We start from the raw sequence: 21,756 nt of genomic DNA, 5'->3' as shown, positions 1-21,756 counted from the left end.
GCAGTGACTGTGTGAAATGGGATGCAGTGACTGAGTGAAATGGGATGCAGTGACTGAGTGAAATGGGATGCAGTGACTGTGGGAAATGGGATGCTGTGAATGAGTGAAGTGAGATGCAGTGACTGAGTGAAATGGGATGCAGTGACTGAGTGAAATGGGATGCAGTGACTGAGTGAAATGGGATGCAGTGACTGTGTGAAGTGGGATGCAGTGACTGTGGGAAATGGGATGCAGTGACTGCCTGAAATGTGATGCAGTGACTGCGTGAAATGGGATGCAGTGTCTACGTGAAATGGGATGCAGTGTCTGCGTGAAATGGGATGCAGTGACTGCATGAAATGGGATGCAGTGACTGAGAAAAATGGGATGCAGTGACTGAGTGAAATAGGATGCCCCGACTGAGTGAAATAGGATGCCCCGACTGAGTGAAATAGGATGACCTGACTGAGTGAAATGCGATGCAGTGACTGACGGAAATTGAATGCACTGACGGATGGAAATTGAATGCAGTGAGAGAGTGAAATTGGCTGCAACGACTGTGGGAAATGGGTTGTAGTGACTGAGTGAATTGGGATGCAGTGACTGCGTGAAATGGGATGCAGTGACTGCGAGAAATGGGATGCAGTGACTGCGTGAAATGGGATGCAGTGACTGACGGAAATGGGATGCAGTGACTGTGGGAAATGGGATGCAGTGACTGTGGGAAACGAGATGAAGTGACTGTGTGAAATGTGATGCTGTGACTGTCTGAAATGGGATGCAGTGACTGTCTGAAATGGGATGCAGTGACTGAGTGAAATGGGATGCAGTGACTGTGGGAAATGGGATGCAGTGAATGAGTGAAGTGAGATGCAGTGACTGATGGAAATTGAATGCAGTGTCTGATGCAAATGGGATGCAGTGAATGAGTGAAATGGGATGCAGTGACTGAGTGAAATGAGCTGCAATGACTGTGTGAAGTGGGATGCAGTGACTGATGGAGATTGAATGCAGTGTCTGATGCAAATGGGATGCTGTGACTGATGCAAATGGGATGCAGTGACTGATGCAAATGGGATGCAGTGACTGAGGGAAATGGGATGCAGTGACTGAGGGAAATGGGATGCAGTGACTGAGGGAAATGGGATGCAGTGACTGAGGGAAATGGGATGCAGTGACTGAGGGAAATAGGATGCAGTGACTTTTGGAAATGGGATGCAGTGATTGAATTAAATGGGTGCAAGTGACAGTGGAGATGGGATGCAGTGACTTGGGGAAAGGAGATGCAGTGACTGTGGAAACGGGATGCTGTGACTGAGGGTAACGGGTTGAGGCGGCTAAGTGAAATGGGACGCCATGTCTCTGTGAAATGTGATGCGGAGACTGTGGGGAAATGGATGCAGTGACTGAATGAAATGGGATGCAGTGACTGAGTGAAATGTGATGCGTTGACTCATGGAAAGGAGATGCCGTCACTGTGGGAAATGGCATGCAGTGACTGAGTGAAATGGGGAGCTGTGAATGAGTGAAATGGGAAGCTGTGAATGAGTGAAATGGGCTGCAATGACTGAGTGAAATGGGGTGCTGTGACTGATGGAAATGGGATGCAGTGTCTGAGGGAAAGGAGATGCAGTGACTGAGGGGAATGGGATGCAGCGACTGAGTAAACTGGGATGCAGTGACTGTGTGAAATGTGATGCAGTGACTGTGTGAAATGGGATGCAGTGACTGAGTGAAATGGGATGCAGAGGCTGAGTGAAATGGGATGCAGTGACTGAGTGAAATGGGATGCAGTGACTGAGTGAAATGGGATGCAGTGACTGAGTGAACTGGGATGCTGTGACTGAGTGAACTGGGATGCTGTGACTGAGTGAACGGGGATGCAGTGACTGAGTGAAATGGGATGCAGTGACTGCTAAATGGGCTGCAGGGTCTGTTGGAAATGGGATGCACTGACTGAGGGGAATGGGATGCAGTGACTGAGGGGAATGGGATGCAGCGACTGAGTGAACTGGGATGCAGTGATGAGTGAAATGGGATGCAGTGACTGAGGGAATGGGATGCAGTGACTGAGGGAAATGGGATGCAGTGACTGAGGGGAATGGGATGCAGTGACTGAGGGGAATGGAATGCAGTGACTGAGTGAAATGGGGAGCTGTGAATGAGTGAAATGGGAAGCTGTGAATGAGTGAAATGGGCTGCAATGACTGAGTGAAATGGGGTGCTGTGACTGATGGAAATGGGATGCAGTGACTGAGGGAAAGGAGATGCAGTGACTGAGGGGAATGGGATGCAGCGACTGAGTATACTGGGATGCAGTGACTGTGTGAAATGGGATGCAGTGACTGAGTGAACTGGGATGCAGTGACTGAGTGAACTGGGATGCTGTGACTGAGTGAACTGGGATGCTGTGACTGAGTGAACGGGGATGCAGTGACTGAGTGAAATGGGATGCAGTGACTGCTAAATGGGCTGCAGGGTCTGTTGGAAATGGGATGCACTGACTGAGGGGAATGGGATGCAGTGACTGAGGGGAATGGGATGCAGCGACTGAGTGAACTGGAATGCAGTGACTGACTGAAATGGGATGCAGTGACTGACTGAAATGGGATGCAGTGACTGACTGAAATGGGATGCACTGACTGAGTGAAATGGGCTGCACTGACTGAGGGAAATGGGATCCACTGACTGAGGGAAATGGGATGCAGTGACTGAGGGAAATGGGATGCAGTGACTGAGGGAAATAGGATGCAGTGACTGATGGAAATGGGATGCAGTGAGAGAGTGAAATTGGATGCATTGACTGTGGAAATGGGATGTAGTGACTGAGAGAAATGGGATGCAGTGACCGAGTGAAATGGGATGCCGTGACTGTGTGGCTTTGGATGTGGTGATTGATGGAAATACATTCACTGTCTCAGTTGAATAGGATTCACTGTCTCCGTTAAATGGGATGCAGTGACTGAGGGAAATGGGATGTAGTGACTGAGGGAAATGGGATGCAGTGACTGAGGGAAATGGGATGCAGTGACTGAGGGAAATGGGATGCAGTGACTGAGGGAAATAGGATGCAGTGACTTTTGGAAATGGGATGCAGTGATTGAATTAAATGGGTGCAAGTGACAGTGGAGATGGGATGCAGTGACTTGGGGAAAGGAGATGCAGTGACTGTGGAAACGGGATGCTGTGACTGAGGGTAACGGGTTGAGGCGGCTTAGTGAAATGGGACGCCGTGTCTCTGTGAAATGTGATGCGGAGACTGTGGGGAAATGGATGCAGTGACTGAATGAAATGGGATGCAGTGACTGAGTGAAATGTGATGCGTTGACTCATGGAAAGGAGATGCCGTCACTGTGGGAAATGGCATGCAGTGACTGAGTGAAATGGTGAGCTGTGAATGAGTGAAATGGGAAGCGGTGAATGAGTGAAATGGGCTGCAATGACTGAGTGAAATGGGGTGCTGTGACTGATGGAAATGGGATGCAGTGACTGAGGGAAAGGAGATGCAGTGACTGAGGGGAATGGGATGCAGCGACTGAGTAAACTGGGATGCAGTGACTGTGTGAAATGGGATGCCGTGACTGAGGGTAATTGGATGCCGTGACTGAGGGTAATTGGATGCCGTGACTGAGTGAACTGGGATGCTGTGACTGAGTGAACGGGGATGCAGTGACTGAGTGAAATGGGATGCAGTGACTGCTAAATGGGCTGCAGGGTCTGTTGGAAATGGGATGCACTGACTGAGGGGAATGGGATGCAGTGACTGAGGGGAATGGGATGCAGCGACTGAGTGAACTGGAATGCAGTGACTGACTGAAATGGGATGCAGTGACTGACTGAAATGGGATGCAGTGACTGACTGAAATGGGATGCACTGACTGAGTGAAATGGGCTGCACTGACTGAGGGAAATGGGATCCACTGACTGAGGGAAATGGGATGCAGTGACTGAGGGAAATGGGATGCAGTGACTGAGGGAAATCGGATGCAGTGACTGATGGAAATGGGATGCAGTGAGAGAGTGAAATTGGATTCAATGACTGTGGAAATGGGATGTAGTGACTGAGAGAAATGGGATGCAGTGACTGAGTGAAATGGGATGCCGTGACTGTGTGGCTTTGGATGTGGTGATTGATGGAAATACATTCACTGTCTCAGTTGAATAGGATTCACTGTCTCCGTTAAATGGGATGCAGTGACTGAGGGAAATGGGATGCAGTGACTGAGGGAAATGGGATGCAGTGACTGAGGGAAATAGGATGCAGTGACTTTTGGAAATGGGATGCAGTGATTGAATTAAATGGGTGCAAGTGACAGTGGAGATGGGATGCAGTGACTTGGGGAAAGGAGATGCAGTGACTGTGGAAACGGGATGCTGTGACTGAGGGTAACGGGTTGAGGCGGCTAAGTGAAATGGGACGCCGTGTCTCTGTGAAATGTGATGCGGAGACTGTGGGGAAATGGATGCAGTGACTGAATGAAATGGGATGCAGTGACTGAGTGAAATGTGATGCGTTGACTCATGGAAAGGAGATGCCGTCACTGTGGGAAATGGCATGCAGTGACTGAGTGAAATGGGGAGCTGTGAATGAGTGAAATGGGAAGCTGTGAATGAGTGAAATGGGCTGCAATGACTGAGTGAAATGGGGTGCTGTGACTGATGGAAATGGGATGCAGTGACTGAGGGAAAGGAGATGCAGTGACTGAGGGGAATGGGATGCAGCGACTGAGTAAACTGGGATGCAGTGACTGTGTGAAATGGGATGCCGTGACTGAGGGTAATTGGATGCCGTGACTGAGGGTAATTGGATGCCGTGACTGAGTGAACTGGGATGCTGTGACTGAGTGAACTGGGATGCTGTGACTGAGTGAACGGGGATGCAGTGACTGATGGAAATGGGATGCGTGACTGATGGAAATGGGATGCGGTGACTGAGTGAAATGGGATGCGGTGACTGAGGGAAATGGGATGCAGTGACTGAGGGAAATGGAATGCGGTGACTGTCGGGAATCGGGTGCGGTGACTGATGGAAATGGATGCACTGTCTCAGTTGAACAGGATTCAACGTCTCCGTTAAATAGGATGCAGTGACTGAGTCAAATGGGATGCAGTGACTGAGTGAAAAAGGATGCAATGACTGAGTGAAATGGGATGCAGTGGCTGAGTGAAATGGGATGCAGTGACTGAGGGTAATGGGATGCACTGACTGAGGGAAAGGAGATGCAGTGACTCTGGGAAATGGAATGTTGTGACTGATGGTAATGGGATGCACCGTTTCAGTTCAATGAGATTCACTGTCTCAGTGAATTGGGATGCTGTGACTGAGGGAAAGCAGATGCAGTGACTGTGGGAAATAGGTTGCAGTGACTGAGGGAAATGGGACGCAGTGACTGAGGGAAATGGGATGCACTGACTGAGTGAACTGGGGTGCAGTGACTGAATGAAATGGGATGCAGTGACTGAATGAAATGGGATGCAGTGACTGAGGGAAATGGGATGCAGTGGCTGAGGGAAATGGGATGCAGTGGCTGAGGGAAATGGGATGCAGTGGCTGACGGTAATGGGATGCAGTGGCTGACGGTAATGGGATGCAGTGACTGAGTGTAATGGGGTGCAGTGGCTGCGTGAAATGGGATGCAGTGGCTGCGTGAAATGGGATGTAGTGACTGAGTGAAATGGGACGCCCAAACTGAGGGAGATGGGACGCACTGACTGAGAGAAATGGGATGCAGTGACTGAGTGTAATGTGATGCCGTGACTGTGGGGAATTGGGTGTGGTGATGATCGAAATGGATTCACTGTTGCAGTTGAATAGGATTCACTGTCTCCGTTAGAAGGGATGCAGTGACTGAGTGAAATGGGATGCAGTGACTGAGTGTAATGGGATGCAGTGACTGAAGGAAATGGGATGCAGTGACTGATGGAAATGGGATGCAGTGCCTGAGTGATATGGGATGCAGTGACTGACTGAAATGGGAGGCAGTGACTGCGTGAAGTGGGAGGCAGTGACTGCGTGAAGTGGGAGGCAGTGACTGCGTGAAGTGGGAGGCAGTGACTGAGTGAAATGGGACGCCGTGACTGAGTGTAATGGGATGTAGTGACTGAGTGAAATGGGATGCAGTGACTGAGTGAAATGGGATGCGGTGACTGAGTGAAGTGGGGTGCAGTGGCTGCGTGAAATGGGATGCAGTGACTGAGTGAATTGGGATGCAGTGACTGAGGGAAATAGGATGCAGTGACTGAGTGAAATGAGCTGCAATGACTGTGTGAAGTGGGATGCAGTGACTGATGGAGATTAAATGCAGTGTCTGATGCAAATGGGATGCACGGACTGAGTGAAATGGGATGCACTGACTGAGGGAAATGGGATGCACTGACTGAGGGAAATGGGATGCAGTGACTGAGGGAAATGGGATGCACTGACTGATGGAAATGGGATGCAGTGACTGAGGAAAATGGGATGCAGTTACTGAGGGAAATAGGATGCAGTGACTTTTGGAAATGGGATGCAGTGAGTGATGGAAATGGGAGTCAGTGATTGAATGAAATGGGTGCAAGTGACCGTGGAGATGGGATGCAGTGACTGTGGAAACGGGAAGCTGTGACTGAGGGTAACGGGTTGCAGTGGCTAAGTGAAATGGGACGCCGTGTCTCTGTGAAATGTGATGCGGAGACTGTGGGGAAATGGATGCAGTGACTGAATGAAATGGGATGCAGTGACTGAGTGAAATGTGATGCGTTGACTGATGGAAAGGAGATGCCGTCCCTGTGGGAAATGGCATGCAGTGACTGAGTGAAATGGGAAGCTGTGAATGAGTGAAATGGGATGCCGTGACTGAGGGTAATTGGATGCCGTGACTGAGGGTAATGTGATGCAGTGACTGAGTGAAATGGGGTGCAGTGACTGATGGAAATGGGATGCGTGACTGAGTGAAATGGGATGCGGTGACTGAGGCAAATGGGATGCGGTGACTGAGGGAAATGGAATGCGGTGACTGTCGGGAATCGGGTGCGGTGACTGATGGAAATGGATGCACTGTCTCAGTTGAATAGGATTCAACGTCTCCGTTAAATAGGATGCAGTGACTGAGTCAAATGGGATGCAGTGACTGAGTGAAAAAGGATGCAATGACTGAGTGAAATGGGATGCAGTGGCTGAGTTAAATGGGATGCAGTGACTGAGGGAAATGAGATGCAGTGACTGAGGGGAAGGAGATGCAGTGACTCTGGGAAATGGAATGCTGTGACTGAGGGTAAGGGGATGCACCGTTTCAGTTCAATGAGATTCACTGTCTCAGTGAATTGGGATGCTGTGACTGAGGGAAAGCAGATGCAGTGACTGTGGGAAATAGGTTGCAGTGACTGAGGGAAATGGGACGCAGTGACTGAGGGAAATGGGATGCACTGACTGAGTGAACTGGGGTGCAGTGACTGAATGAAATGGGATGCAGTGACTGAGGGGAATGTGATGCAGTGACTGAGTGAAATGGGATGCACTGACTGAGTGAAATGGGATGCATTGACTGATTGAAATGAGATGCAGTGACTGACTGAAATGGGATGCAGTGACTGAGTGAAATGGGACGCCGTGACTGAGTGTAATGGGATGTAGTGATTGAGTGTAATGGGATGTAGTGACTGAGTGAAATGGGATGCAGTGGCTGCGTGAAATGGGATGCAGTGACTGAGTGAATTGGGATGCAGTGACTGAGGGAAATAGGATGCAGTGACTGAGTGTAATGGGATGTAGTGACTGAGGGAAATGAGATGCAGTGACTGAGGGAAATGAGATGCAGTGACTGAGGGAAATGAGATTCAGTGACTGAGGGGAAGGAGATGCAGTGACTGTGTGAAATGGGTTGCAGTGACTGAGGGAAATTGGAAGCAGAGACTGAGTGAAATGTGATGCAGTGACTGAGGGAAATAGGATGCAGTGACTGAGTGTAATGGGACGCAGTGACTCTGGGGACATGGGATGCAGTGACTGTCTGAAATGGGAGTGTGTGACTCACTGAAATGGGAGGGTGTGACTCACTGAAATGGGAGGCAGTGACTGAGTGAAATGGGATGCAGTCACTGAGTGAAATGGGATGATGTGACCGTGGGAAATGGGATGCAGTGACTGAGGGTAATGGGAGGTAGTGACTGAGTGAAGTGGGATGTAGTGACTGAGTGAAATGGGATGCAGTGACTGACGTAATGGGAAGGAGTGAATGAGGTAATAGGGATGCAGTGCCTGACGGGCCTTGGGGTGCAGTGACTGAGTGAAGTGGGATGCAGTGACTGAGGGAAGTGGGATGTAGTGACTAATGGAATTGGAGCGCAGTGACCGCATCAGATTTGGAACTGGGTCATGAGCCTGGCCAGGTGTTAGATTTGGAAGTAGGTGATCACCTTGGTGATAGCGATCACAATTCTAAGATAATAAACTGACAACCTCAGCGATCACAATTCTGTTATGTTTACTTTAGTGAAGGAAAGGTAGAGGTGTACACCACTGGGCAAGAGTTATCTGGGGGAAAGGCAATTCCGATGAGATTTGGCAAGATTTTGGGAGCATAGGATGGGGAAGGAAACTGCAAGGGATGGGCACAATAGAAATGTAGAGCTTATTCAAGGAAAAGTTCCTGTGTATCCTAGATAAGTATGTACCTGTCAGGCCGGGAGGAAGCTGTAGAGCGCGGGAGCCGTGGTTTACGAAGGAAGTGGAATCTCTGGTCAAGAGGAAGCAGAAGGCTTCTGTTACTATAAGATGTGAATGCTCAGTCAGGGTGCTTGAGGGTTACAAGGTAGCCAGGAAAGACGGAAAGAGAGAGCTCAGAAGTGCCAGGAGGAGATTTGAGAAGTTGTTGGCGGATAGGATCAGGGTAAACCGTAAGGTTTTCTATCGGTATTTAAGAAATAAAAGAATGAGAAAAGTAAGATTAGGCCCAATCAAGGATAGTAGTGGGAAGTTGTGTGTGGAGTCAGATGAGATAGGGGAAGCGTGAAATGAATATTTTTCAACAGTATTCACTCTAGAAAACGACAATGTTGTCGAGGAGAATACAGAGATACAGGCTACTGGACTAGGTGGGATTGAGGTTCACAAGGAAGAGGTATTTGAAACCCTACAGAGGGTGAAGACAGCTATGACCCCTGGGCCGGATGGGATTTATCCTCGGATCCTCGGGGAATCCAGGGAGGAGATTGCCGAGCCTTTGGCATTGATCTTTAACTCATCATTGTCTGCAGGAATAGTGCCAGATGACTGGAGGATAGCAATTGTGGTTCTCCTGTTCAAGAAGGGGAGTAGAGACAACCCTGGTAATTATCGGCCAGTGAGCCTTACCTCAGTTGTTGGTAAAGTGTTGGAAAAGGTTCTAAGGGACAGGATTTATAATCATCTAGAAAAGAATAAATTGATTAGGGATAGTCAGCACAGTTTTGTGAAGGGTAGGTCGTGCCTCACAAACCTTATTGAGTTCTTTGAGAAGGTGACCAAACAGATAGATGAGAGTAAACCGGTTGATGTGGTGTATATGGATTTCAGCAAGGCGTTGGATAAGGTTCCCCATAACAGACTATTGTACAAAATGCAGAGGAATGGAATTGTGGGAGATATAGCAGCTTGGATCGGAAATTGGCCTGCTGAAAGAAGACAGAGGGTGGTAGTTGATGGGAAACGTTCATCCTGGAGACCAGTTTCTGGTGGTACCGCAAGGGTCGGTGTTGGGTCCACTGCTGTTTGTCATTTTTATAAATGACCTGGATGAGGGCAGTAAAGGATGAGTTAGTAAATTTGCAGACAACACTAAGATAGGTGGAGTTGTGGATCGTGACAAAGGATTGGTTGCAGAGAGACACAGATAAGCTGCAGAGCTGGGCTGAGAGGTGGCAAATGGAGTTTAATGCAGACAAGCGTGAGGTGATGCACTTCGGCAGGAGTAACCAGAAGGCAAAGTACAGGGCTAATGGTAAGATTCTTAGTAGTATAGATGAGCAGAGAGATCTCGGTGTCCATGAACACAGATCCTTGAAAGTTGCCATCCAGGTTGACAGGGCTGTTAAGAAGGCATACAGTGTTTTAGCTTTGATTAATAGAGGGATCGAGTTCCGGAACCAAGAGGTTATGGTGAAGCTGTACAAAACTCTGGTGCGGCCGCACTTGGAGTATTGTATACAGTTCTGGTCACCGCATTATAAGAAGGATGTGGAAGCTTTGGAAAGGGTGCAGAGGAGATTTACTAGGATGTTGCCTGGTATGGAGGGAAGGTCTTACGAGGAAAGGCTGAGGGACTTGAGGCTGTCTTCATTAGAGAGAAGAAGGTTGAGGGGTGACTTAATTGAAACATATAAAATAATCAGAGGGTGAGATAGGGTGGATAGGGAGAGCCTTTTTCCTAGGATGGTGATGGCGAGCACGAGGGGGCAGAGTTTTAAATTGAGGGGTGAAAGATACAGGACAGATGTCAGAGGTATTTTCTTTACTCAGACAGTAGTAAGGGAATGGAACGCTTTGCCTGCAACGGTAGTAGATTCGCCAACTTCAGGTACATTTAAGTGGTCATTGGACAAGCATATGGACGTACATGGAATAGTGCAGGTTAGATGGGCTTGAGATCGGCATGACAGGTCAGCACAAGATCGAGGGCCGAAGGGCCTGTACTGTGCTGTAATGTTCTATGTTCTATCTTCTATGGCTAGCTCTCCCTGTGCTCCGTGTGATTTAACTTCCCTACTGGACTACTGTGAGGAACCTTCTTGAACGCCTTACTGAAACCCATATACGTCCATGTTTCTGCCTCAATCAATGCTCTTCATTACTACTTTAAAAAACTCATTCAAATTACATGAGTTATGATTTCCTGTGCACATGTGTCCTCGGATCCCATGGACTGTTTCCTGTTCTAACAGTCTTCAAATGGGGAATCTTGTCAAAAGCTCTGCTGAAGCCCAAGTAGACTGTGTCAAATGCATTGCCCTCATCCACACACCTAGTTAGCTCTTCAGTCATAGATTCATAGAGTCATACAGCACAGAATCAGGACCCTCACTCCTAATCATCTGTACTGATCAGGTGTCCCAAACTTAACCGGTCCCATTTGCCTGCGTTTGGTATCCGTCTAAACCTTTCCTCATTGTGTACCTGTCCAAATGTCTTTTAAATACAGAAATTTTATCTGCCTCTACCACGTCTGTTGGCAGCTCATTGCATTCACGCACCACCCTCTGTGTGGGAAAAGTTGCCGGTCGGGTCACTTTTAAATCTTTCCCCTTTCACATTTGAACCTGCTCCCTTCTAGCTTTGGACTCCCCTACCTTGGTTATTCCCCTTATCAATGCCCATCATGATTTTTTACACCTCTGGAAGTCACCCCTTCATCTCCGATACTCCAGGGAAAAAGTCCGAGCCGATCCACCACTCCTCGTAAACCCTCCAGTCCCGGCAATGACCTTTTGTAATTATTTTTGCACTCTGTATAGTTTAACAGCATTCTTCCTACGGCAGGGTAACCAGAATTCACTGAAGTATTATGACATAGAACATAGAACATTACAGCGCAGTACAGGCCCTTCGGCCCTCGATGTTGCGCCAACCTGTGAATCCAACCTGAAGCCCATCTAACCGACACTATTCCATTACCATCCATATATTTAGCAATGTTCATTTAAATGCCCTTAAACTTGGCAATCTACTCCTGTTGCAGGCAGGGCATTCTGCACCCATACTACTCTCTGAATAAAGAACCTCCCTCTGACATGTGTCCCATATCTATCTCCCCTCAATTTAAACCTATCTCCACTCGTGCTCACCATCACCATCGAGGAAAAAGACTATCGCTGTCCACCCTATCTAATCCTCTGATTATCTTGTATGTCTCTATTAAGTTGCCTCTTCACCTTCTTCTGACAAAAACAGCCTCAAGTCCCGAAGCTTTTCCTCATAAGACCTTCCTTCCACACCAGACAAGATCCTAATAAACCCCCTCCAAATCCTTCCGATAATGTGGCGATCAGAACTGTACGCAATAGTCCAAGCGCGGCCGCACCAGTGTTTTGTACAGCTGCAACATGACCTCATGGCTCCGAAACTCAATCTCTGTACCAATAAAACCTAACACGCCGTACGCCTTCTGAACAAGCCTATCAATCTGCGTGGCAACTTTCAGGGATCTACGCACATGGACACCGAGATCTCTCTGCTCATCCACACCACCAAGATTCTGGGCAGCACGGTGGCTCAGTGGTTCGCACTGCAGCCTCGGGCAATTGTCTGTGCGAAGTTTGCACGTTCTCCCCGTGTCTGCTTGCATTTCCTCCGGGTCCTCCGGTTAAGGCGGATAAGGGAGGGGAGGGGAATATGTGTCTGGTGGCGGCATCCTGCTGGTGGTGGTGGAAATGGTGCCTGAGGTTGGTATGGATGTGGGTATGTGGGTTGATAGGTAAGGTCAAGTGGAACCTTATTGCTATCTTCGGAGGGAAGAGAAAAGGTGAGGGCAAAAGTGCTGGGTTGGACACAGTTGAGGACCCTGTCGACCACGGAGCCGGAGAATCCTCAGTTGAGGAAGAAGATGGACATTTTGGAGGCTCCCTTGTTGATGTTGGCCTCATGAGAACATGTTCGATGGAGATGGAGGAAGTGAGAGAAGAGGTTGGAGTCTTTACAGAAAGTGGGGTGTGAGGATATATAGACCAGGTAGCTGTGAGAGTCAGAGAGTTTGTAATGGAATTAGTGCGAAGCCTACCCCCAGGAATGGAAGCAGAAATGTTGAGGAAGGGAAGGGTGGAGTCAGAGGTAGAGCAGGTGAAAGTGAGGGCAGGATGGAAATTGGAGGCGAAGTTGATGAAGTTTTCCAATTTCAGACAAGAGAGAGAAGCAGCCGGATGATATCATTGATGTGTCGGAGAAAGTGTTGTGGGTGGGAATGTTCCACGAACCCCGTGAAGAGACAGGTTTAACTCGGGCCCACGCAGGTGCCTGGAGCTGCTCCTCTTACCCGAAGGAAATGAGAGGAGTTAAACAACAAGTTGTTGAGGGTGAGGATGAGGTCGACCAAGTGGAGGAGGGTGGTGGTGGGAGGGGCATGTTCAGGTCTTTGCTCCAAGAAGAAGGGGACAGCCCTAAGAACCTCCTGGTGGGGAATGGATGTGTAAAGGAATTACACGTTCATGGTAAAGAGGACGCAGCTGGAACCGGCAAACTGATGTTTTAAAACTGCGTAAAATATCAGAGTATTTCTGGATGTACGTGGGCAGTGCTTGGACCAGGGGACAGAAGATTGAGTCAAGGTCGGAAGAGATGAGTTCTGTGGGGCAGGAACAGGCTGAAACAATGGGTCTGCCAGGACAGTCTCATTTGTGGATTTTTAGGGGGACGTAGGAGCAACCTGTGGGGAGCTGTGGCCTTTCAGCTTGGAAACAGAGGGGGAAGATCACCAGATAGACCAAGATCAGTTACTGTAGAAGATACAATGGCCCGGTGCGGTCATGGTCCAGGAGAAGTCGGAGGAGGTATCTGAGGGCTGGCGCTCAGCCTCTGCAAGGTAGACTTCAGCTCACCAGACCACAACAGCACCACCTTATCGGCAGGCTTCATAACAAAGTCAGGGTGAGATATGAGTGCGTGGAGGGCAGTCAGTTGGGCAGGACGTAGGTTGGGTTTGGTGCAGGGAACAGAGAAATTGAGGTGATAGCACGTCGACAGTTCTCAATGAACAGATTGAGTGCACCTGCATCCCCACCTTAACAATTCTGCACTGAGGGGTGCCATTAACTGTATATTTTTCTGTAATAGTTGATTTCCCAAAGTGGAGCATCTAACATTTAATGGATTAAAATCCACTTGCCGTTTCTGCAACTGATCTGTATCCTTTTATGACGTCTACACTCATCCTGATTCTCCCAATCATTCTATTGTCTGCAAACTTGCTAACCCATACATCTATATTTTCACCTCAGTCATTTTGTATAGACCACAAACAGCAGAGGTCCCAGCACAAATCCCTGCGGAACACCAATCGTCCTGGATCTACAGCCTGAAAAGCACCATTCCACCTCTTGCCTCTGTCTTCTCTGGGCAAGCCAGTTGTGAATCCAAGCATCCAAGCCACCATTGACTCGGTGCATCTTAATTTTCTGGATGATCCTATCATGAGGTACCTTGTTGAAAGTATTGCTAAAATCCATGTCAACAATATCCACTGCTCTACCTTCATTGATCACATTCGTCACCTCCTCAAAAAATTCAGTCAAGTTAGGAAGACATGACCTGCCCTGCACAAAGCCATGCTGACTGTCCCTAATTAGGCCATGCTGTTCCAAATACAGATAAATACAATCCCTAAGAATTCTCTCCAATAGCTTCCAATGAACGATGAGAAACTCGCTAGTCGAGTGTTTCCTGGATTGACCCTATTTCCCTTCTTGAACAGAAGAAGAACATTTAGCAACTTGCTAATCCTCCAGTACCCCTCCAGTGGCTACCAAGGATACAAAGATATTGCTGAATGCCCCGACAATCTCTTCTCTCACCTGGCTCAAAAACCTTGAGGAGATACCATTGGGTCCTGAGGACTTATCCACCTTAATGCTCTTTCTTGATTTCAAAATGCTGTTATCACATGAGCATGCTCCACACAAATCCCACTATCCTCCACACCCTTCGCCTGAGTGAATAGTGATGCACGGACTTAATTTAGGATCTTGCCCACATCCTCTGCTTCCAAACACAAGTTCCCTCCTTTATCCTGAATGGTCGTACCTTCTTGCTGTTTATCCCCTTGTTTTAGATGTATGCACAGAATGCCTTGGGATTTCCTTCAACCCTCCTTGCCAAGGTCATTTGACCGCCTTTCTTTTTCTGCTTTCTTTATGTCAGCCCTGTTCGATTTTAGCTTCCTAAACCTGACATATTTTTGTTTTTCCCTTTTGACTAACTTCACAACCTCCCCAATTATCCAAGGGTCTTTTACCTTGCCATCGTTGTCCTTCCTCCTTCCTGATCCTAAACTCATAAGCAGGCCTTTAAACAATTCCCATATGGCAAATGTGACAGCTCCTCCCAATTAACACTCCCCAGCTCCTACCTAAAATTGATATAATTTACTCTCCCCCAAGGTCCTGACTTATACTTCTTCATAGCAATCTTAAAATTTAAGGAGTTGTGATCACTATTTCCAAAATGCTTTCCCACCCTTCTCACCAGTTACCTGACCAGGACAACGTCCAGTATGGCCCATCTTCTATCCACATACTGTGTCAAGAAACTCTCTTGGATAGACTTAACAAATTCAGCCTCATTTAAACTCTTGTTGTCAGGGAGTCCCAGTCAATACTGGGGAGGTTAAATTCACTGACTGTGACAACTCTGACTTATTGCATTGTTTCAAAAGCTGCCTACATATTTGTTCCTCAGTGTGTCAGTGGCAAAAGGGGAGCAGGCTATTAGTTTAATCTGATCAGAGTGATTGTGTCTATCTTATTTTTGAACGCTACCTCTGTTGCCTCAGTGGGCAAGCCCTCCAGAATGTCCTTTCTCGGTACAGATGTAACATTTCCCACAGGTTAGGAGTGCACCTCCTTCTTTTATCTTCCCCTCTATCTTGTCTAAAGCAATGAAACCCTGGAACATTGAGCACCCAGTCCGGTCTCTGTCTCAACCAAGCCTCTGTAATGGCCTCAACATCAGAGTCCCATGTACTGATCCAGGCTCTAAGCTCATCTGCCTTACCTGTAATACTCCTGGCAGTGAAATAAACATATTTCAGCTTGTTCGTGCCATCATGTTCATGTACCTGTCTCTGACTGCCATTCTTTTCTGATTTATTGGTCCCAGCATGTACCTGCCATCAATTCATCTACTTGCCGACCTGCTGCTCTGGTTCCCAGCTGCCTGCCAGTCTTTAAATCCTCCCAAGTAGCACTAGCAAACCTCCCTGTGAGGGTATTTGTTCCCGTTCAGTTTAGGTGCAACCCATCCCTCTTACACAGGTCACCCCTTGCCAAAGAAGCGGTCGCAATTATCCATGAACCTGAAAGCCTGCCCCCAGTCCCAGCTCCTTCACCAATGCATTCATCTCACCTATCTTTCTCTGACTTAACTCACTAACATGTGGCACTCGTGGCAACCCATAAATTATTACCCTCTAGGTCCTGCCTTTCAGCCTCTTTGCTAACTCCTTGTACACAGTCCGCAGGATCTCATCCCTCTTTCTACCAACGTCATTGGTACCAATGTGCACAAAGGCCTCTGGCTGCTCACCCTCCCCCTTAAGAATTTCTTGCAACCACTCAGAGATGTCCTTGACCTTGGTACCAGGGAAGCAACACACAGCCCTGGTATCTCAAATGTGGCTACAGAAACTATGTCCCCAACGAATGAGTCTCCAACCACGATCACTCACTTGGATTTGCCTGACCCTGTCCCACAGCAGGGCGGTTTGTACCACGGACCTGGCAGCTGCTGATTATATAACCGTTCCAGTTTAGTTTTAGATCAGTGTTAACCTTGATTAAGTGGATAGCCAAGCACCTCAGTGGGCGACAGTACAGGAGAATTAAATTCTTAAGCTCACGGATTCTGTGAGAGTCAAAGACAAGCACTGAATTGTTCTAACCTCATTTCCAACACCTGGCCCATTACCCTGCATGGCTTGGATAACACTTGCACATTTAAAAAAATGTAAGGATGATGTGAGGGTAAGGACATGGAATTTTGTGATATGGTCATATTTGCTCTTGTTGGAGCTGATTGCTGCTTCGCACTTGTATGGTGCAAATGTCACTTATCGTTTATAAGGCCAAGCCTGATCGTTGTCCAAGTCTCACTGTATTTTCTCATCGTTGACTTCACTGTTGGAAAAGTCATGAATTCTGCTGGACACCTGGACAATATTCAATGAACGTTCATGTCTCCACTTTGGTTCAAATGAAGACATGACTTCAGCCAGTGCAGGTATCCAGTGAATGCCACTGACTCAATTTTCTATTCCTCTGCTTAACACCACATTCAATCAGAAGTTGCCTTGGTGGAAATGACAGATTGCACTTTCCTTCCTTTTCAAGCTCAGGATCTCTGATCATATTTGTGGTAAATCCTGAACGAGGTTACGAGAAGTGTGGCATGACGAAAAGTAAACTGAACCTTATTGTGCAGCTGTTTGACAGCACTGTCATCCAGATGTTGCATTACTTTGCTGACGATTGAGAATACATTGAGGTCATAATTGGTCAGGACAATTTGTCTGCCGATTGCGTGATAGGTCATCTTTCTCTGAAATGTGAGTGTTGCAAGTGTTTAAAAATGTACTGGAAAACATTTACTGTTGGTGTGGCGACCTTGGGGCACATTGTTCCAGTACAGTTTGTGGGATGCTGCCAGGTGCTATGGCATTTGCAGTATCCGGAACATTCAGTCTTGTCATTGCATGAAATAATTTGAATTGCGTGTAAGTTAAGATCTGTGATGCCTCCTCAGGATGAGGGCAAGAAGATCATCCAGACTGGTGAATGGTTTCATCTGCTCCTTCACCTTTTGTTCGTAACATCTTGTAATAACTGCCATGTAGCCTGATGAGAAACTAAAGCTCACCTTGATTCATTTGCATTTGAAGGTGCCTATTTTTCCCAAACAAAAGGACCCATCACTGAGCGGAAAGTATGGAGAATGTTATAGACATCAGTGGTGAGATAATGCTGGATCTTGACCAGCAAAACCATTGTTGTGTTGGTGAAATGCAAACAAAAATCTATATGATGTAAACTTTATTCTCAGCTAATCCCTTTCTCAAATGACAGATTGTGATGTTGGTTCCTGGAAAGCCTCCATTGTTGGAGGACGAGAAGCCGTATCCAATTGAAGCAGCAGAGGCTTCTGCGATGACTGTGGAAACCACTGCTTATGCCTTGCTTCAAGCGTTGTCAAGGAATGATATTGACTATGCAACACCGATTGCGAGGTGGCTAACGATGCAACAGAACTATGGTGGTGGATTTCACTCGACGCAGGTAAATGCTTGAGATCACAACAACAGGCATTCAGATATTTCCATTGATCATGTTACTAACTGGTGGTTGTTGCAGTTTGCAATCAAACTGGACACTGCATTTTCATCTGCAGGTTTGGTGCATTGGCACAAATTCCAGTTCTTCAATGGTGTTAATCCTTGGTTAAATTCTTACATGCACTTTGCCTGCGCATCACTTTTCCTCTTGGCATTGTCCTTGAAAACTATCTGTTTCTGTAAACCTTCACTTACTTGTCATAGGATCATTGAGGGACAGCATAATAGAGTGCTATGGCAATGGAACAGACCCTTCAGCAAATTGTATGTGCCCTCACAAGATGCAAGTCCCGAACTATTCTCATCACATTTCCCAGCACTCGACCCAGAGCCTTGTATGCCTTGGCATCGCAAATGCCCAATCACAGACTTGTTAAATGTTATCATGCTTTCTGCCTCTACCACCCACACAGTCGGTGCGTTCCACATTCTCACCACAGTTTGGGTGCAAAAACAAGTAAGCTTCCTCAAGAGATCGTAGGAACTTGCCAATGCTGGAGAATCTGAGAGAACAAGGTGTAGAACTGGATGAACACAGCGGGCCGAGCAGCATCAGAGAAGCAAGAAAGCTGACGTTTCGGGTCGAGACCCTTCTTCAAAAATGGGGGAGGAGAAGGGGATTCTGAAAAAAATAGGGAGAAGTGGGGAGGCAGATAGAAGATTGGTAAAAGAGAAGTTAAGTGAACTGTCCTGTGCTGTCCACTCACTGTCCCCTGCTCCAGAATCATAGAATAAGAGAATTCTCCAGAATTAGACCAGAAGGCCATGAGACATAGGAGTGGAGGTAAGGCCATTCGCCCCATCAAGTCCACTCCACCATTTAAATCATGGCTGATGGGCATTTCAACACCACTTCCCTGCACTCTCCGCATAGCCCTTGATTCCTTTTGAGATCAAGAATTTGTCGATCTCTGCCTTGAAGGCATCCAACATCCCGGCCTGCACTGCACTCTGCGGCAATGAATTCCACAAGCCCACCACTTTCTGCCTGAAGAAATGTCGTCTGATTTCAGTTTTAAATTGACCCCCTCGAATTTTAAGGCTGTGCCCACGGGTCCTCGTCTCCCCTGCTAACGGAAACAACCTCCTAGCGTCCACCTCTTCTAAACCAGACATTATCTTGTAAGTTTTTATGAGTTCTCCCCTCAACTTTCTAAACTGCAGTGAGTACAATCCCAGGATCCTTAGCCATTCATCATAGGTTCAGCCTACCATTCCAGGGATCATCCGTGTGAATTGAACAAGCACTTCATTCCATTGTGTCTGTAACCACTGAAGCCACACTAAGTTCACATTCGGCTCATGTTTTAGCAATAGGCCCTTTGCCTTGAATGTTATTTCATTTTAAGTGCTGCACCAACCCTTTTTCTTTAATGTGAAAAGATTATCCACCACCTCAACTAAAGTCCCAGACAATGAATTCCAAACACCCAGCACCTTCTGGGTGTCTTTTCTTTCCTGAAATTCCTTCTGAGCCTTTTAGCTTAAATGTATGTATCTCTTCCCCCCCAACCCCCCGACCTCCCACTCCATGAATGGTCGTTCTGCTTCCCTCGCCTAGACCCATCAGAACGCAGACCGTTTTTTCAGGACCTTCTTCAACCTTCTCTGTTCGGAAGAAAACAAGCCAACCTTATCCAGATAAAACAGTGATGCTGCCTGGCCTGCAGTGTTCCTCCAGCTCCACGCTGTGTTATCTCAGACTCCAGCATTGACAGTTCCTATTATCTCAAACTTATCCAGACTCTCCATCGAGTTAAAATGCTTCACCCCCTCAGAACATCCTGATGAATGTCCTCCACACATGCTCAAATGCAATCACCTCTTTTCTGTAATGAAGAGACCATTAGAACATAGAACATTACAGCGCAGTACAGGCCGTTCGCCCCTCGATGTTGTGCCGACCTGTCATACCGATCTGAAGCCCATCTAACCTACACTATTCCATGTACGTCCATGTGCTTTTCCATTGACGACTTAAATGTACCGAAAGTTGGCGAATCTACCACCGTTGCAAGCAAAGCGTTCCATTCGCTGACTACTCTCTGAGTAAAGAAACCGCAATGTCCAGTTTAGAATAACAAGCTCACAAGAGAGATGGAAGATAATAAAATGTGAGGCTGGATGAACACAGCAGGCCAAGCAGCATCTCAGGAGCACAAAAGCTGACGTTTCGGGCCTAGACCCTTCATCAGAGAGGGGGATGGGGGGAGGGAACTGGAATAAATAGGGAGAGAGGGGGAGGCGGACCGAAGATGGAGAGTAAAGAAGATAGGTGGAGAGGGTGTAGGTGGGGAGGTAGGGAGGGGATAGGTCAGTCCAGGGAAGACGGACAGGTCAAGGAGGTGGGATGAGGTTAGTAGGTAGCTGGGGGTGCGGCTTGGGGTGGGAGGAAGGGATGGGTGAGAGGAAGAACCCGTTAGGGAGGCAGAGACAGGTTGGACTGGTTTTGGGATGCAGTGGGTGGGGGGGAAGAGCTGGGCTGGTTGTGTGGTGCAGTGGGGGGAGGGGACGAACTGGGCTGGTTTAGGGATGCAGTAGGGGAAGGGGAGATTTTGAAACTGGTGAAGTCCACATTGATACCATATGGCTGCAGGGTTCCCAGGCGGAATATGAGTTGCTGTTCCTGCAACCTTCGGGTGGCATCATTGTGGCAGTGCAGGAGGCCCATGATGGACATGTCATCAAGAGAATGGGAGGGGGAGTGGAAATGGTTTGCGACTGGGAGGTGCAGTTGTTTGTTGCGAACTGAGCGGAGGTGTTCTGCAAAGCGGTCCCCAAGCCTCCGCTTGGTTTCCCCAATGTAGAGGAAGCCGCACCGGGTACAGTGGATGCAGTATACCACATTGGCAGATGTGCAGGTGAACCTCTGCTTAATGTGGAAAGAGAGATGACCTGGTTTTAGATATCATTCGGGACCACAGACTCAGAGACAAAGCAAGACGACTCTGCGATTTGATGTAGAAACTGCTGACACTCCGAAGCCTGCAGCCCTCCTCCAATTCTCAAGTCAGAAGTGTGTCAATGACGGTGCAGATCCAACAACACTGAAAACAATCTTGAGTCGAGGCCAAAGCAGCCCCTTGATTGGCACCGTATCCATTCTCTCCACAGCCAACTCCAAGAGACAATAATGTGTCCCTGTACAAGATGCACTGCCACATTTTTTACCCACTATTCTGACACACACCTTTCCAGACTTAGAAAACTCATCTTCAAGGGCAAGGACATCAGACATGGTAGCACTAACCCCAGTAAAAATCACCTCCAAGCTACTCACAAACTTATTTGGAAATGAATGGTTGTTACTGAGTCAGTCTTTGTAATCTCTTTTGGAACAGCATTGTGGGTCTCTGTACAGCAACATGAAGCTGTTCAAGAAGTCAGTTCCTGCTGGACAATCAGCAACAGCTATGTCTCATTAAAGAATAAATAAATCGGAAAGAAATCCATCTGAGAGTCACAGGCAAATGGGTACTTTTTTTGTTCACTCAGCAGATTGTGGGCTATTACCAATTTTGAAAATGACAAATGAAGCTTTTGTTTGGGTGGGTATTGACAGCAGCTGCCCCCAAAATAAAAAGAAAATGGGAACTGCAGATGCTGGAGAATCCAAGATAACAAAGTGTGGAGCTGGATGAACACAGCAGGCCAAGCAGCATCTCAGGAACACAAAAGCTGACATTTCGGGCAGAGACCCTTCATCAGAAAAGAGGGAGGAGGAGACAGTTCT

The 21,756-nt window shown here is 47.6% G+C and overlaps 1 long non-coding RNA gene across 1 annotated transcript in view; it reads left to right on the top strand.

Annotated features, from left to right (window-relative positions):
• The window catches only part of LOC132208045 (uncharacterized), a 122,542-nt gene extending 104,604 nt beyond the window's left edge, over positions 1-17,938 (top strand). Inside the window, exon 7 of the long non-coding RNA XR_009444159.1 lies at positions 17,758-17,938. This is a non-coding gene — a long non-coding RNA (uncharacterized LOC132208045). The remainder of the gene's footprint in view (positions 1-17,757) is intronic.
• Positions 17,939-21,756: the final 3,818 nt, after the last annotated feature.

The sequence above is a fragment of the Stegostoma tigrinum genome, unplaced genomic scaffold, assembly GCF_030684315.1.
Source record: "Stegostoma tigrinum isolate sSteTig4 unplaced genomic scaffold, sSteTig4.hap1 scaffold_264, whole genome shotgun sequence".
In the NCBI taxonomy this organism is placed as follows: domain Eukaryota; kingdom Metazoa; phylum Chordata; class Chondrichthyes; order Orectolobiformes; family Stegostomatidae; genus Stegostoma; species Stegostoma tigrinum.
The sequence above is the reverse complement of the archived record's forward strand: the minus strand, read 5'-3'. Positions and strand labels throughout refer to the sequence as shown.